The sequence below is a fragment of the Arachis stenosperma genome, chromosome 8 (assembly GCF_014773155.1).
Source record: "Arachis stenosperma cultivar V10309 chromosome 8, arast.V10309.gnm1.PFL2, whole genome shotgun sequence".
Lineage (NCBI taxonomy): Eukaryota > Viridiplantae > Streptophyta > Magnoliopsida > Fabales > Fabaceae > Arachis > Arachis stenosperma.
In genome coordinates this window covers 5,151,898-5,166,339 of record NC_080384.1, presented here as the reverse complement: position 1 = coordinate 5,166,339, position 14,442 = coordinate 5,151,898, and the positions used below count along the sequence as shown (strand labels likewise).

At 37.5% G+C, this 14,442-nt stretch overlaps 1 non-coding gene across 1 annotated transcript; it reads left to right on the top strand.

Annotated features, from left to right (window-relative positions):
* Positions 1–5,884: 5,884 nt before the first annotated feature.
* On the top strand, positions 5,885–5,992 carry LOC130947178 (small nucleolar RNA R71). Its single transcript, XR_009072578.1, has one exon. It is a non-coding gene; the product is annotated as a small nucleolar RNA R71 (small nucleolar RNA).
* Positions 5,993–14,442: the final 8,450 nt, after the last annotated feature.

Sequence of the window (14,442 nt, the reverse complement as noted above, 5' to 3'; positions counted from 1 at the left end):
ACCTCCCATCCTCTCAGTGGAAATGTTCAACGCACCCTGTCACGGCACGGCTATCCATCTGTCGGTTCTCGATCAGGCCGGAATAGAATCCATTGATTCTTTTGCGTCTGTCACTAACGCCCCGCCCTCAGGAGTTTGAAGCACGTCACAGTCATTCAATCATTGAATCCTACTCAGAATACCACAGACAAGGTTAGACCTTCCGGATTCTCTTGAATGCCGCCATCAGTTCTTGCCTATACCACGAAGACTCTGATCTCACGGAATGGCTGGCTCGTTTGTCAGGCGAGCACTCGGTTGTCAGGCGATCAACCATGCATCGTGTATCAGGAATCCAAGAGATATTCACCCAATCTAAGGTAGAACGGAGGTGGTTGTCAGTCACACGTTCATAGGTGAGAATGATGATGAGTGTCACGGATCATCACATTCATCAAGTTGAAGAACAAGTGATATCTTGGACAAAGAACAAGCGGAATTGAATAGAAGAACAATAGTAATTGCATTAATACTCGAGGTACAGCAGAGCTCCACACCTTAATCTATGGTGTGTAGAAACTCCACCGTTGAAAATACATAAGAACAAGGTCTAGGCATGGCCGAATGGCCAGCCTCCCAATGATCTAAGATAGCATAAAATGAAGATAGCTACCCCGATATCTCAATACAATAGTAAAAGGTCCTACTTATAGAAAACTAGTAGCCTAGGGTGTACAGAGATGAGTAAATGACATAAAAATCCACTTCCGGGCCCACTTGGTGTGTGCTTGGGCTGAGCATTGAAGCAATTTCGTGTAGAGACTCTTCTTGGAGTTAAACGCCAGCTTTTATGCCAGTTTGGGCGTTTAACTCCCATTTAGGTGCCAGTTCCGGCGTTTAACGCTGGAATTTCTGAGGGTGACTTTGAACGCCGGTTTGGGCCATCAAATCTTGGGCAAAGTATGGACTATCATATATTGCTGGAAAGCCCAGGATGTCTAATTTTCAACGCCGTTGAGAGCGCACCAATTGGGCTTCTGTAGCTCCAGAAAATCTTCTTCGAGTGCAGGGAGGTCAGAATCCAACAGCATCTGCAGTCCTTTTCAGTCTCTGAATCAGATTTTTGCTCAGGTCCCTCAATTTCAGCCAGAAAATACCTGAAATCACAGAAAAACACACAAACTCATAGTAAAGTCCAGAAAAGTGAATTTTAACTAAAAACTAATAAAAATATACTAAAAACTAACTAGATCATACTAAAAACATACTAAAAACATGCCAAAAAGCGTACAAATTATCCGCTCATCACAACACCAAACTTAAATTGTTGCTTGTCCTCAAGCAACTGAAAATCAAGTAAGATAAAAAGAAGAGAATATGCAATGAATTCCAAAAACATCTATGAAGATCAATATTAATTAGATGAGCGGGGCTTTTAGCTTTTTGCCTCTGAACAGTTTTGGCATCTCACTTTATCCTTTGAAACTCAGAATGATTGGCTTCTTTAGGAACTCTGAATCCAGATAGTGTTATTGATTCTCCTAGTTAAGTATGATGATTCTTGAACACAGCTACTGATTGAGTCTTGGCCGTGGCCCAAAGCACTCTGTCTTCCAGTATTACCACCGGATACATACATGCCACAGACACATAATTGGGTGAACCTTTTCAGATTGTGACTCAGCTTTGCTAAAGTCCCCAATTAGAGGTGTCCAGGGTTCTTAAGCACACTCTTTTTGCCTTGGATCACAACTTCATTTCTTTCTTTTTCTTTTTCTTTTTCGATATTTTTTTTTTCGCTTTTTTTTTGTATTCACTGCTTTTTCTTGCTTCAAGAATCATTTTTATGATTTTTCAGATCCTCAGTAACATGTCTCCTTTTTCATCATTCTTTCAAGAGCCAACATTCATGAATCACAAATTCAAAAGACATATGCACTGTTTAAGCATACATTCAGAAAACAAAAATATTGCCACCACATCAAAATAATCAAACTGTTATAAAATTCAAAATTCATACAATTCTTTTCTTTTTTTCAATTTAAGAACATTTTTCATTTAAGAAAGGTGATGGATTCATAGGATATTCATAACTTTAGGGCATAGACACTAAGACACTAATGATCACAAGACACAAACATGGACAAACATAAGCATTAATTTTCGAAAAACAGGAAAATAAAGAACAAGGAAATTAAAGAACGGGTCCACCTTAGTGATGGCGGCTCTTTCTTCCTCTTGAAGATCATATGGAGTGCTTGAGCTCCTCAATATCTCTTCCTTGTCTTTGTTGCTCCTCTCTCATGATTCTTTGATCTTCTCTAATTTCATGAAGGAGGATGGAATGTTCTTGGTGCTCCACCCTTAGTTGTCCCATGTTGGAACTCAATTCTCCTAGGGAGGTGTTCAGTTGCCCCCAATAGTTTTGTGGAGGAAAGTGCATCCCTTGAGGTATCTCAGGGATCTCATGATGAGAGGGGTCTCTTGTTCGCTCCATTCTTTTCTTAGTGATGGGCTTATCCTCATCAATGGGGATGTCTCCCTCTATGTCAACTCCAACTGAATAACAGAGGTGACAAATGAGATGAGGAAAGGCTAACCTTGCTAAGGTAGAGGACTTGTCCGCCACCTTATAGAGTTCTTGGGCTATAACCTCATGAACTTCCACTTCTTCTCCAATCATGATGCTATGAATCATGATGGCCCGGTCTAGAGTAACTTCGGACCGGTTGCTAGTGGGAATGATTGAGCGTTGGATAAACTCCAACCATCCTCTAGCCACGGGTTTGAGGTCATGCCTTCTCAATTGAACCGGCTTCCCTCTTGAATCTCTCTTCCATTGGGCGCCCTCTTCACATATGACTGTGAGGACTTGGTCCAACCTTTGATCAAAGTTGACCCTTCTAGTGTAAGGATGTTCATCTCCTTGCATCATGGGCAAATTGAATGCCAACCTTACACTTTCCGGACTAAAATCCAAGTATTTTCCCCGAACCATAGTAAGATAATTCTTTGGATCCGGGTTCACACTTTGATCATGGTTCTTGGTGATCCATGCATTGGCATAGAACTCTTGAACCATTAAGATTCCGACTTGTTGAATGGGGTTGGTAAGAATTTCCCAACCTCTTCTTCGGATCTCATGTCGGATCTCCGGATATTCACCTTTTTTGAGTGAAAAAGGGACCTCGGGGATCACCTTCTTCAAGGCCACAACTTCATAGAAGTGGTCTTGATGCACCTTTGAGATGAATCTTTCCATCTCCCATGACTCGGAGGTGGAAGCTTTTGCCTTCCCTTTCCTCTTTCTAGAGGTTTCTCCGGCCTTGGATGCCATAAATGGTTATGGAAAAATGAAAAAGCAACGCTTTTACCACACCAAACTTAAAAGGTTTGCTCGTCCTCGAGCAAAAGAAGAAAGAAGAGAGTAGAAGAAGAAGAAATGAGGAAGAAGGCAATGGCTTTTGTGTTCGGCCAAAGAGGGGGAGAAGTGGTGTTTAGGTTGTGTGAAAATGAAGGGGTGAAGAAGGGTATATATAGGGGAGGGGGGGTTCATGGTTCGGTCATGTATGGGTGGGTTTGGGAGGGAAAGTGGTTTGAATTTGAAGGGTGAGGTAAGTGGGGTTTTATGAAGGATGGATGTGAGTGGTAAAGAGAAGATGGGATTTGATAGGTGAAGGGTTTTTGGGGAAGAGGTGTTGAGGTGATTGGTGAATGAGTGAAGAAGAGAGAGGGTGGTGGGGTTGGTGGGGATCCTGTGGGGTCCACAGATCCTGAGGTGTCAAGGAAAAGTCATCCCTGCACCAAATGGCAAGCAAAATCACGTTTTGAGCCAATTCTGGCGTTAAACGCCGGGCTGGTGCCCATTTCTGGCGTTTAACGCCAGGTTCTTGCCCTTTTCTGGCGTTTAACGCCAGTCTGGTGCCCCTTTCTGGCGTTAAACGCCCAGAATGGTGCCAGACTGGGCGTTAAACGCCCAACTGCTACTCTTACTGGCGTTTAAACGCCAGTAAGTTCTTCCTCTAGGGTGTGCTATTTTTCTTCCTATTTTTCATTCTGTTTTTGCTTTTTCAATTGATTTTGTGACTTCTCATGATCATCAACCTACAAAATAAAATAGAATAACAAAAGAAAATAGATAAAATATAACATTGGGTTGCCTCCCAATAAGCGCTTCTTTAATGTCAGTAGCTTGACATATGGCTCTCATGGAGCCTCACATTTTCTCAGAGCAATGTTGGAACCTCCCAACACCAAACTTAGAGTTTGAATGTGGGGGTTCAACACCAAACTTAGAGTTTGGTTGTGGCCTCTCAACACCAAACTTAAAGTTTGACTGTGTGGGCTCTGTTTGACTCTGATTTGAGAGAAGCTCTTCATGCTTCCTCTCCATGGTGATAGAGGGATATCCTTGAGCCTTAAACACAAAGGATTCTTCATTCACTTGAATGATCAGTTCGCCTCTATCAACATCAATCACAGCCTTTGCTGTGGCTAGGAAGGGTCTGCCAAGGATGATGGTTTCATCCATGCACTTCCCAGTTTCTAGGACTATGAAATCAGCCGGGATGTAATGGTCTTCAATCTTCACCAAAACATCCTCTACAAGTCCATGAGCTTGTTTTCTTGAGTTGTCTGCCATCTCTAATGAGATTCTTGCAGCTTGCACCTCAAAGATCCCTAGCTTCTCCATTACAGAGAGAGGCATGAGGTTTACACTTGACCCTAAGTCACACAGAGCCTTCTTGAAGGTCATGGTGCCTATGGTACAAGGTATTGAAAACTTCCCAGGATCTTGTCTCTTTTGAGGTAATTTCTGCCTAGACAAGTCATCCAGTTCTTTGGTGAGCAAAGGAGGTTCATTCTCCCAAGTCTCATTTCCAAATAACTTGTCATTTAGCTTCATGATTGCTCCAAGGTATTTAGCAACTTGCTCTTCAGTGACATACTCATCCTCTTCAGAGGAAGAATACTCATCAGAGCTCATGAAAGGCAGAAGTAAGTCCAATGGAATCTCTATGGTCTCATTTTGAGCTTCAGATTCCCATGGTTCCTCATTGGGGAACTCAATGAAGGTCAGTGCACGCCCACTGAGGTCTTCCTCAGTGGCGTTCACTTCCTCTCCTTCCTCTCCAAATTCGGCCATGTTGATGGCCTTGCACTCTCCTTTTGGATTTTCTTCTGTATTGCTTGGGAGAGTACTAGGAGGGAGTTCAGTAACTTTCTTGCTCAGCTGTCCTACTTGTGCCTCCAAATTCCTAATGGAGGACCTTGTTTCAGTCATAAAACTTTGAGTGGTTTTGATTAGATCAGAGACCATAGTTGCTAAGTCAGAGGGGTTCTGCTTAGAATTCTCTGTCTATTGCTGAGAAGATGATGGAAAAGGCTTGCCATTGCTAAACCTATTTCTTCCACCATTATTGTTGTTAAAACCTTGTTGAGGTCTTTCTTGATTCTTCCATGAGAAATTTGGGTGATTTCTCCATGAAGAATTATAGGTGTTTCCATAGGGTTCTCCTAGGTAATTCACCTCTTCCATTGAAGGGTTCTCAGGATCATAGGCTTCTTCTTCAGATGAAGCATCCTTAGTACTGCTTGGTGCATTTTGCATTCCAGACAGACTTTGAGAGATCAAATTGGCTTGTTGAGTCAATATCTTGTTCTGAGCCAGAATGGCATTCAGAGCATCAATCTCAAGAACTCCTTTCTTCTGATTTGTCCCATTGTTCACAGGATTCCTTTCAGAAGTGTACATGAATTGGTTATTTGCAACCCTTTTAATCAGCTCTTGAGCTTCTGTAGGCGTCTTCTTCAAATGAAGAGATCCTCCAGCAGAGCTATCCAAAGACATCTTGGATAGTTCAGAGAGACCATCATAGAAAATACCTATGATGCTCCATTCAGAAAGCATGTCAGAAGGACATTTTCTGATCAATTATTTGTATCTTTCCCAAGCTTCATAGAGGGATTCTCCATCCTTCTGTCTGAAGGTTTGGACTTCCACTCTAAGCTTACTCAATTTTTGAGGTGGAAAGAACTTTGCCAAGAAGGCATTGACTAGCTTTTCCCATGAGTCCAGGCTTTCTTTAGGTTGTGAGTCCAACCATGTCCTAGCTCTGTCTCTTACAGCAAAAGGGAATAGCATAAGTCTGTAGACCTCAGGGTCAACCCCATTAGTCTTGACAGTGTCACAGATTTGCAAGAATTCAGCTAAAAACTGATGAGGATCTTCCAATAGAAGTCCATGAAACTTGCAATTCTGTTGCATTAGAGAAACTAATTGAGGCTTAAGCTCAAAGTTGTTTGCTCCAATGGCAGGGATAGAGATCTTCTCCCATAGAAGTCGGGAGTAGGTGCAGTAAAGTCACCCAGCACCTTCCTTGCATTGTTGGCATTGTTGTTGTTTTTGGCTGCCATGTGTTCTTCTTATTTGAAGGTTTCTGTTAGGTCCTCCACAGAGAGTTGTGCCTTAGCTTTTCTTAGCTTTCGCTTCAAGGTCCATTCAGGTTCAGGGTCAGCTTCAACAAGAATGCCTTTGTCTCTGCTCCTGCTCATATGAAAGAGAAGAGAACAAGAAAATATGGAATCCTCTATGTCACAGTATAGAGATTCCTTGAGGTGTCAGAAGAACAGAAAAATAGAAGAAAGAGGTAGAAGAATTCGGACTTAATCAGATAGAGTTCGAATTGTGCATTGAGAAGGAGTGGTACTCCATAAATAGATGGATGTGAGAAGAGGGGAGGAGCTTTTTCGAAAATTAAGTTAAAAAGTTTTTAAAATCATTTTGAAAAGTTGATTGATAATTTTTGAAAACTCAAAGTGGAAAAAGAATCAAGTGAGTTTTGAAAAAGATTTTGAAATTAGAAGTAAAAAAGATTTGATTTGAAAAACTATTTTAAAAAAGATGAGGTTAAGAAGATATGATTGGTTTTAAAAAATGTGTGATTGAGAAGATATGATTTGAAAACAATTTTTTAAAAAGATTTGATTTTAAAAATTAATAACTTGCCTAACAAGAAAAGATATGATTCAAACATTAAACCTTTCTCAACAGAAAAGGCAACATACTTGAGATGTTGAATCAAATCATTAATTGATAGCAAGTATCTTTGAAAAAGGAAAGAAATTGATTTTGAAAACATTTGATTGAAAGGATATGATTTGAAAAAGATTTGATTTAGAAAAACTTTGAAAACTTGAAAAAAATTGATTTGAAAACAAAATCTTCCCCCTTGTGCCATCCTGGCGTTAAACGCCCAGAATGGTGCACATTCTGGCGTTTAACGCCCAATGCACTACCTTTTTGGGCGTTAAACGCCCAACCAGGCACCGTGGCTGGCGTTTAAACGCCAGTCTGTCCTTCTTCACTGGGCGTTTTGAACGCCCAGCTTTTTCTGTGCAATTCCTCTGCTGCATGTTCTGAATCTTCAGTTCCCTGTACTATTGACTTGAAAATAGAACCAAGATCAAATAAACAATGCATGCAAGACACCAAACTTAAAATTAGACACTAGACTCAAACAAGAAACATAAAATATTTTTGGTTTTTATGATTTTGAATTTTTTTTTGTGTTTTTTTTTCGAAAATTAAGTGGAAATAGAAAATGAAGGTTTCAGAATTCTTAGTTTGGATTCCAGGAATCATTGCAATGCTAGTCTAAGACTCCGGTCCAGGAATTAGACATGGCTTCACAGCCAGCCAAGCTTTCAAAGAAAGCTTCGGTCCAAAACACTAGACATGGCCAATGGCCAGCCAAGCCTTAGCAGATCATTGCTCCAATAGCAAGATTGATAGAGATCAACAAGCTCTTGTGATGATCAGTTGAAACCTCGGTCCAATAAGATTAGACATGGCTTCTCAGCCAGCCAGACTTCAACAGATCATCATGAAACACTAGAATTCATTCTTAAGAACTCTGAAAAAAATACCTAATCTAAGCAACAAGATGAACCGTCAGTTGTCCATACACAAAACAATCCCCGGCAACGGCGCCAAAAACTTGGTGTGCGAAATTGTGATCACTACTTTTTACAACTCAAATAATCCCTAGTAATGGCCCCAAAAACTTGGTGCTCAATACCATGGCATAAACACAACTTTGCACAACTAACCAGCAAGTGCACTGGGTCGTCCAAGTAATAAACCTTACGCGAGTAAGGGGTCGATCCCACGGAGATTGTTGGTATGAAGCAAGCTATGGTCACCTTGTAAATCTTAGTCAGGCAGACTCAAATGGGTATAGTGATATACGAATGAAACATAAAGATAAAGATAGAGGTACTTATGTAATTCATTGGTAGGAACTTCAGATAAGCGTATGAAGATGCCTTCCCTTCCGTCTCTCTGCTTTCCTACTGTCTTCATCCAATCCTTCTTACTCCTTTCCATGGCAAGCTTATGCAAGGGTTTCACCGTTGTCAGTGGCTACCTCCCATCCTCTCAGTGGAAATGTTCAACGCACCCTGTCACGGCACGGCTATCCATCTGTCGGTTCTCGATCAGGCCGGAATAGAATCCATTGATTCTTTTGCGTCTGTCACTAATGCCCCGCCCTCAGGAGTTTGAAGCACGTCACAGTCATTCAATCATTGAATCCTACTCAGAATACCACAGACAAGGTTAGACCTTCCGGATTCTCTTGAATGCCGCCATCAGTTCTTGCCTATACCACGAAGACTCTGATCTCACGGAATGGCTGGCTCGTTTGTCAGGCGAGCACTCGGTTGTCAGGCAATCAACCATGCATCGTGTATCAGGAATCCAAGAGATATTCACCCAATCTAAGGTAGAACGGAGGTGGTTGTCAGTCACACGTTCATAGGTGAGAATGATGATGAGTGTCACGGATCATCACATTCATCAAGTTGAAGAACAAGTGATATCTTGGACAAAGAACAAGCGGAATTGAATAGAAGAACAATAGTAATTGCATTAATACTCGAGGTACAGCAGAGCTCCACACCTTAATCTATGGTGTGTAGAAACTCCACCGTTGAAAATACATAAGAACAAGGTCTAGGCATGGCCGAATGGCCAGCCTCCCAATGATCTAAGATAGCATAAAATGAAGATAGCTACCCCGATATCTCAATACAATAGTAAAAGGTCCTACTTATAGAAAACTAGTAGCCTATGGTGTACAGAGATGAGTAAATGACATAAAAATCCACTTCCGGGCCCACTTGGTGTGTGCTTGGGCTGAGCATTGAAGCAATTTCGTGTAGAGACTCTTCTTGGAGTTAAACGCCAGCTTTTATGCCAGTTTGGGCGCTTAACTCCCATTTAGGTGCCAGTTCTGGCGTTTAACGCTGGAATTTCTGAGGGTGACTTTGAACGCCGGTTTGGGCCATCAAATCTTGGGCAAAGTATGGACTATCATATATTGCTGGAAAGCCCAGAATGTCTACTTTCCAACGCCGTTGAGAGCGCGCCAATTGGGCTTCTGTAGCTCCAGAAAATCCTCTTCGAGTGCAGGGAGGTCAGAATCCAACAGCATCTGCAGTCCTTTTCAGTCTCTGAATCATATTTTTGCTCAGGTCCCTCAATTTCAGCCAGAAAATACCTGAAATCACAGAAAAACACACAAACTCATAGTAAAGTCCAGAAAAGTGAATTTTAACTAAAAACTAATAAAAATATACTAAAAACTAACTAGATCATACTAAAAACATACTAAAAACAATGCCAAAAAGTGTACAAATTATCCGCTCATCAGGTTTCCATTGACGCTAGTCTTTCACTAAGTAATTAGTGAGTTGACTAAGACTTATGGATTGAGATCAATTACACACTTTTGACTAATTCTCAAGGAGTATTGACTAATTTGGATTGATTCCATACAATTGCCATGTTTGTGGTCCATAACTAGGATAGGAATCCTAAATTTCCCACTTTTTGCCAAGAGTTGCCATTTACATTCCTTGCATGTTGATTTGATTTCTTGCTATTTACATTTCTTGCTTCCTTGCTTTTCCAATTCCCTATGTTCTCTCATAGCCAATGATAAACACTTTATTGCAACTCCTAGGGAAGACGATCTGGAATTTAAAACTCCTGGTTTATATTTATTTTGGATTGTGACTATTCATTTGATTGATGGTCAAATTGTCGGGTTAGGACTATACTTACAACGCCAATTCTATTTTGAGATAAAATTCCTAACCTATGCAATTTGGCCATTGTCAAGGAACTTCTTTAGGGAACTCTTCACAGAACACAACTCACCAAACTCTGGTTTTCTCTCCTTGGCTTCTGAATGAACAACAAACCTCTTTTATCTCCTTACATGTTGCTTGGCTGCTTTCCCTAGGTCAACTTCTTGAGCTCTGTGCTTCACCAACCCAACAGTTCACTTTCTTCCATTATTCGTCAAATTAGGAATTTTGGTTCTGACCATCTTTTTCACTGAAAGCCTCAATATAGCAATCACAACAAGTTTTTCAATGGTAAACCACCAGATCTGAGCCATTGAAAAATAACTTGGTCCCCAAGATTTATTTTTAACAGTAGATACACAGCAGAGTTGACCAGAAATCAACTTTTCCATGAATACCATTTTCGGACTAGCAGAGAGTTGGAAAGAGGAGAAGAAAATGAGATACATGTAGAAGGAAATAAAATCACCTTTAACTTCTGACCTCTTCTTGACCCAGATTGATGTGGGTGATTAGACTTAACCCTTTCTTGTTTAATCTTTCTCTTTCTTGCTTCTTTGGTGATTAGCTAGGGAAGAAGCTCTCTCTCTCTCTCTCTCTCTCTCTCTCTCTCTCTCTCTCACTTTTCTGATTTTCTGACCAAAACACAAAAGTAATCGTTGCTTGTGATGTGAGATCAAATTGGAGGAATTTTTTGCTAACAGGCTTGGATCGGATTTGATTTGCTTGGCCCGTCTAATCCCTTGCTTTATTTTTCTTTGGGCTTTTATTTGCTTTGTAGCCCTTCAGCGTTGTCTTTGATTTCTTTCAGTTTGGGCTGCCTTGGTGTATTGATTTTGGCCTGCATCAATAAATAATTAGCCATATATAATCATAAAACAATCAACACTAATTATTTACTTTACCCAATAAAATAATGTTTGTCATCATTAATTATATTAGTTAATTTCTTAACTCAACATTATGCCTTTTCACTCAAAAAATTACAGAAAGATAAACATTAAAAAGAAAAATACAATCTGTAAAACATGATGGAGATTGATGCTTCAACAGCCTCTTTGCTCTGTGATAAACCAGATTTGCTAGCCTCTGATTCAGTTCTTCATTCTGGCAAAATTCTCCTTTGACTAGGAAACACTGTCCAGTTAGATGAACTTCTTCAAAGACCTCTTATCAGAACATACACCTCAAGAACACTGGTTATCTCTCATTGTCCTTTAAATGGTGAACCAACTTCTTTTTGTATCTCATTGCATGTTGCTGAGTTACTCTTTCTTAGGTCAACTCTCGAGCTTTGTGCTTCACCAAACCACCATCTCACTTTTTCCCATTAATGCTCAAAATAGGAACTTTGGTTCTGACATTCTCTTGTTAACCAAAAATCACATATAAGCAGAAACAGATATCTTCAATAGTAAATCCAAATCTTGGCCATTGAAAAACTACTTGGTCCCCAAGATATCATTTTAACCGTAGATGCACAGCAGTGAAGAACAGAAATAATCTTTTCCATGTATCCCAAAATGGAGTGGCAGAGAGTTGAAGATAAAGAGAAGAAAATGAGATCCATATAAAAGGAAATAAAATCACCTTTAACTTCTGACCTCTTTTTGATACAAATTGATGTGGGTGATTAAACTTCACCCTTTCTTGCTTAACCTTCTCTATCTTGCTAGTGACAACATGTGGAATGAGTGGAATGATTCGCAAGCTTTGTTTCTTAGAGATTCTCCACAAGTATATTATGTTACAATTGACACTGCTGACAGCTTCAAGAAGGGTACTTTAGATTCATGAATTTTTTACTTAATTAAATTCTATTGTCACTATTATTAGTGCTTATTCAAAAGGACATGATTAATTACAAGAAACTCAAGCAATTAAAAATACAAATTTAGTTGTTTGGAATGAATTAGAAACAAGTAAAGGTGCAAATTAAGTAAATACTTACAAAGAGTTGGGATACCCGATGCAGCTCTTACTTTAATTCTATTTGCAATTTGATAAAAATGTTCACTATTACTAATATTATTCCTAATAATATCATTGAAAAAAGAACAACTTATGCACAAAGAGGTGAAACTTATGGTGTTAGTAAAATATTATTGTCATTTGAATTTATTTTCACTTTGCACTTGATGAAAGAGATTATGGGAATTACTAATGTTCTTTGCCAAGCACTGCAACAATAATCTCAAGATATTCTTAATGCAACGGATATTATTTTTACATCGAAATTACTTCTTCAACAATTAAGAGATGGTGGATGGTGCAATTTTTTTTTTGCAAATTAAATGTTAAAGATTTTCGTGAAAAGCATGAAATTGAAGTCCCTAATATGAGTTCACAATATGCTTTTGGAAGAGGTCGATCTCGTCAACCAAGTGTGATAGTTGAGCATCATTATCGAATAGATGTATTCTTGGCAACAATTGACTCTCAGATATAAGAATTGAATAATAGATTTAATAAGCAAACAATATAACTTTTGACTTTGAGTTGTGATATAGATCCTAAATACAATTTCAAATAATTAAATATTAAAAAGATTAGCAAATTAACAGAGAAGTTTCATCTCTTTGACTTTTCTTCTAATAAACTAAATTTTTAAGATCTAAGTTGCAACATTATCAACATGATATACCAAATCATTTGAAAGGCGTTGGTACACTTTTTGAATTGTGCAACAAGATGCAAGAAACGAAAAAATCAAGAACTTATCACATGATTAATAGATTAATACATCCTGTTTTGATTCTATCAGTGTCTACAGTAATAACAGAAAGAACTTTTAATTTTCAGCACTAAAAATTGTTAAGACAAGACTTCAAAATAAAATAGTTGATACATTACTTACAGATAATTTGGTCATTTACGTAGAAAAAGAATAGAAACTATTTTTTATACAAATTAAATAATAGATGATTTTAAAAATAAAAAATATTAAATAACATTTTTATGATACAAAATGATAAGTAGTAATTTTTATATATTATTGTTTTACTTTATTTATGATATGTATACTTATTTATTTATAAAATTATTTTATTATTTTACAAAAAAATTGTGTACATATCAACAAAAATAAAGTTAATAGTATGTTTTTTATTTAATTGGATATTATATATATATTTTGTATGAATATTTGATTGAGATTATATATTTTTTTTAATTTTAACATTAAAAATAATATTAATATAAAATAGTTTTAATAAATTAAACATGATCCTTCCTGAATAATTAGTCTAGCTCCGCCGTGGCTTCAAACACATTACCCAAAATTATATCAAAGGGCAAATACTACCAAACGAGAAATGACCAGCCACTATGCGTGAACTTCAAACATGGTTGTTAGCTGGTTGTTGTTTGATAAGAATGTTTGGTTGGAAAAGTACAATCTTACCTGTTACATGCTTATTTTATCTTTTAGTCCACGCTTTTAAGTTTTAACGAGCAACTCCTTTTCTTTTTTCTTTTTTGGTGAGGAGCAACTTCTTTGATTCAAAGTTACTATCTAATTACTGTTAAATAGCAAATATTCCAACCTATAATTTATATATTTCACGGTATTATTCGTGAAAAACAAAATTTATATGTAATTCTCTAAATTATAACAATATTTTTTATTTTTTATACCAAACAATATCTAGCTAAAATACATTTACATTCATGTTATTATTATAGTCTTCATTTATTTTATCCGTGAAGCACAAATATCTTATTAATTTAATTTTAAATTTAAAAATTATGTAGAATAACGTTTAGTAGTGTATGTATGTTAACCTATTTAAATACTAATTTTGACAACAAATAGTTTCGCACTTAGCAGCAGCACTTCTATTATATAATGATATAATGAAATTTATAAATAATAATTATGTCTAAGTTAACACCTATTTGAAATTTTGGATATAAGAATAATGTTCACAAATCATAATGAAAGGTTTAATTTCTTAACCACCAACTTATAAAATTAAAGTCAATTAATTTGGTGTGAACTAAGCTAATAGATATTATTATAAAAAAATAATAAAAGAGGACTACCAAAATTTACCTTTTTAGTCATTATTTTTAGTTATTAACTTAATTTTTATAATTTAATAATTTAATAAAATATTTTAATTTATATTTTTAAATATTAATAACTAACTACTAATAAAACACAATAAATTCTAATAACTTCTAACTCTTTTTTTTAATTATAATGTATCGGAATCGGATAATATAATGCATGGTCTATCTATTTCTTTTCCTCCACTATTTGTCGTGACTATACGTGTAGATTGACAATGATACTTTAAAATTAAT